This window comes from Zootoca vivipara, chromosome 9, assembly GCF_965207765.1.
Source record: "Zootoca vivipara chromosome 9, rZooViv2.hap1.1, whole genome shotgun sequence".
Lineage (NCBI taxonomy): Eukaryota > Metazoa > Chordata > Lepidosauria > Squamata > Lacertidae > Zootoca > Zootoca vivipara.
The window spans coordinates 43,621,498-43,625,698 of NC_142592.1; positions in this window are offsets into that span (position 1 = coordinate 43,621,498).

Consider the following 4,201-nt stretch of genomic DNA (forward strand, 5'->3'; position numbering starts at 1 on the left):
CATCTCCTTTGGGTTGTGAAGTGCCTTTTGATAGGGGAGGGGAGACACACTTCATGGAAAGCAAAAGGTAAGAGCAAGTTGCGGTTGTTGGAGACCTTTCCCTTTTCACCTTCGCTACTTCTCTTTGCAAAGTGGTATTAAAAGGTAAAGGGACCCCTGACCATTAGGTCCAGTCGTGACCAACTCTGGGGTTGCGGCGCTCATCTCGCGTTATTGGCAGAGGAAGCCAGCGTACAGCTTCCAGGTCATGTGGCCAGCATGACTAAGCCGCTTGTGGCGAACCAGAGCAGCGCACGGAAACGCCGTTTACCTTCCCGCTGTAGTGGTCCCTATTTATCTACTTGCACTTTGACGTGCTTTCAAACTGCTAGGTTGGCAGGAGCTGGGACCAAGCAATGGGAACTCACCCTGTCGCAGGGATTCAAACCACCGACCTTTTGATCGGCAAGCCCTAGGCTCTGTGGTTTAACCCACAGCGCCACCTGCGTCCCAAAAGTGGTAGGCAAATGTATCAGTGTTTACAAAACTAGGAGGTTAGGAGGAAATGCAGGATTGCCCTCTTCTTCCCATGCAAGTTGATTTGCCAGTTCTTGATTTCCCTTGCCTCTTGCCTCTTAAATAAGATGCAATGGGATGGTGATTTTGAAGAGGGTGAAATGTGCAACCAGATTTCCCGCGTGCCCAACTGCTTCCTCCATCTCACACTTCACTCTGACCCGTCCCTGCCAATCCACAGTACAGTACAGTCACATCTTGCATGAAATTAACTTGCACGATTTCAAACTTGTGTGGTTGAAATTGCTCAAATTAAGAGTCAGAGTTCAAGAAAGCTTGGGAAAAACATGTACGTAAGTTTTATTCCCCCCCAAATAAATTTTTATTATTTTATTCTTTCCGTTTCTTTAACATCATACAACAATCAACAACTATGCAGCGAATAGCTCTGCCAAGCTTAGACTTCCCTTCCTCCCCTCAACAGGTAATTTATTTAATTCCACTCGCTCAATTTCCTACTTCAGCTAAAGTTCAATGTTGTAGGATTTATTTCTGAGAAAAAGGGCAATTTGAAGGTTGTTAACTGCTGCCACTGACTCACAAATTACCTGAGGGAGGCCACTGATAGGGTGGGTGTCCTTTCACCAAGGAGGCCTGCTTTTGCGTTGTCACCAAGAGACAATCTGCTGGGCGTGGAAGCATCATCAGGGTATTCTCAGAAGATCTGATCAACTTGTTTTACGTCATCCACTAGGTAACTGGGCCCCAGGTTCTTTAGTGCTTTAATTGTCAGGAACAAAACCTTGAACATGGCTCTGTAGTTTACAGGCAGATACTTGAATATGTGTTAAGCAGGGTGTCCCACTAAACACCTGGGCAGCTGCATTTTGGGCAAAATGCGGCTTCCAAACAAGGTGCAAGGTTAACCCTGCATACAACGCCTTATAGTCTTTGCACGAAGAATGGACTCCACTCCACAAAAGCTTAAGTGCTCCAAGACTCTGGGTTTTTTTGTTTTGTTTTTTTGCAACAGGCTAATGTGACATGGCTTCCTGTGTGGAAGCATGACCCATGGGTCCAGCAGGGGCTTTCCAGTGGTAATTTCTGTGATTGCAGTGACATATTCTTTAGCCACTGGGCTTTGGGGAATAACCATCCCCATTCTGGGTCATGGATGGAGAAGAAATTTGATTCGGTTCTCATTCAAAGGCAAACCTTCCTAACCCGCATTTTCCAAAACAATACGCAAACCAAAACTCAAGCATTCTTTGGAAGTCATGTTCTCCCAAGTCCTAAAGTTCATGTCGCCAGCCAAGTAACATGTGTATAAAGATGCATATGTTACTGAAGAAAACATACAGCAATGCATTATGTTAGGGGAAACTGCATACAGAAATGTGTATAGGAGGAGAAATTCATACTGAAATGCTGATGAATTTTCAGGTGGACTTTTTAAAGAATAGAATAAAATCACAAACTGATGTGGAGAACTGTACTTAAGATGAGAAACTGAGAGAAAGTGAAATTGGTTGATTGGCCCATCCCTTAGGCCAGGGGTGTCAAACTCAAATTCATCGGGGGCCGCATCAGCAGTTTGGTCACCCTCAAAGGGCCGGTTGTATCTGTAGGACTATGTGTCCACTCTTTATTATCATAAATTATTGTCACTGCTTTCAATTATTACTGTTTTTTGTTATAATGTAAGTAATAACTAGCTCTGAAAGCAGAAACATAGTCAGAATAATGGCAAGTAGATATTCAAATGTACAATTATTGTACAATTTATTGAAAAATGATTTTTGGTAACTGCACTGGGTGGTGGAGGCTCGCTAGGGTTTCATGCAGGACCTTTGCAGAGCTACTAGTACCTGGAGATGCTGGGGTCCTTCTGCATGCAGGACAGATATTCTGCCAGTGAGCCACCACCCTTCACCAAAGGGACTGGCTGAGGTTGACTCACTGGAGCTGCTCTCCTGGTTCCAGGGTTTAAGGACCAGAAGTATAAAGCAGCATCCTATGTTTCTGAGGAGAGGGAGAGGGAGGGGAGGAAGGGAGGGAGGGAGGAAGGAAGGAAGGAAGGAAGGAAGGAAGGAAGAAAAGAGGGAGTGGGAGGGAGAGAGGAAGGAAGGAAAGAGGGGAGAGAAAGAAGAGTAGGAAATAAGGAAGGGAATAAAGAAGGAAAGAAAAAGAAAGAGGGAGAGAAGACGGAAAGCAGGGGCATAGCCAGGATGAAAATCAGGGAGGGCAAGGGGCGGGGAGCAAGGGGCGGGGAGCAAGGGGCGGGGAGCAAGGGGCGGGGCCAAGGGGCGGAGGCGGGGCCACATCGGAGCAGCCCGAAATCGGGCTGCTCCGACTCCCTCCTCCCCCTCCACGATAGGAAGGGACGAGGGGGAGCCAGGATCAGCCCGAAATCGGGCTGCTCCGACTCCCTCCTCCCCCTCCGCGATCGGAAGGGACGAGGGGGAGCCAGGATCAGCCCGAAATCGGGCTGCTCCGACTCCCTCCTCCCCCTCCGCGATAGGAAGGGACGAGGGGGAGCCAGGATCAGCCCGAAATCGGGCTGCTCCGACTCCCTCCTCCCCCTCCGCGATAGGAAGGGACGAGGGGGAGCCAGGATCAGCCCGAAATCGGGCTGCTCCGACTCCCTCCTCCCCCTCCGTGATAGGAAGGGACGAGGGGGAGCCAGGATCAGCCCGAAATCGGGCTGCTCCGACTCCCTCCTCCCCCTCCACAATCGGAAGGGACGAGGGGGAGCCAGGATCAGCCCGAAATCGGGCTGCTCCGATCCCCTCCTCCCCCTCTGCAATCGCTGGGGCAGGTGGAGGGAAAGCCCCAGAGCCGCGCAAAGCGGTTGCCTGGCTTTCCCTCCGCCCGCCCCACAGCCAGCCGGCTAGAAGGGACGTCTCCCTTCTCCCTTGCTGGCTGTGGGGCGGAGGGAGGGAAAGCCAGCCAAACGCTTTGCGCGGCTCTGGTGCTTTCCCGCCGCCCGCCCCACAGCCAGCCAGGGAGAAGGGAGACGGCACCGGGCGGGCAGTGGGGCAGGCTGGCCAGTGGCCCTGCTTCTAGGGGGGGCAATTGCCCCCTCCTGCCCCCCCTGCCTACGCCCATGACGGAAAGGGAGAAAGAAGGAAGTAGAGGGAAAGAAAGAATAAGAATGAGGGAGAGGAAGGAAGGAAGGAAGGAAGGAAGGAAGGAAGGAAGGAAGGAAGGAAGGAAGGAAGGAAGGAAGGAAGGAAGGAAGGAAAGAGGGAGCAGGAGGGAGAGAGAAAGAAGAGTAGGAAAGAAGGAATAAAGAAGGAAAGAAAAAGAAAGAGGGAGAGAAGAGAGATAAAGAAGGAAGGAAGGTGAGGGAAAGAAAGAATAAGAACGAGAGAGAGGAAGAAAGAAAGGGAAGGGGGGGTCGCTGCCTTGATTCAGCGCCAGAAAAGAGCGCGAAAGGACCCAGGGGCAAAAAGCATTTCCCGTGCAGCATGAGGCAGCGGGTGTCCGTTTTAGGAGAAGTGCGTAAAGCCTCAGAGTTGCACGTTCGTGAGGCTGAGCCGCTGCTGAGCTCACGTTCATGAGGCTGAGCCGCGGCAGGAGGAGGTGAGGCAAGAGGAGGCGGAGGCGGCGGCTTGCCAGGTCGGTGCCCAGCAGCGCTGTGCGAGAGTCCCGAGCCTCTGGGACGCAGCAGTGCTCTGTAGCACTTTGAATCCTCCTCCTCCTC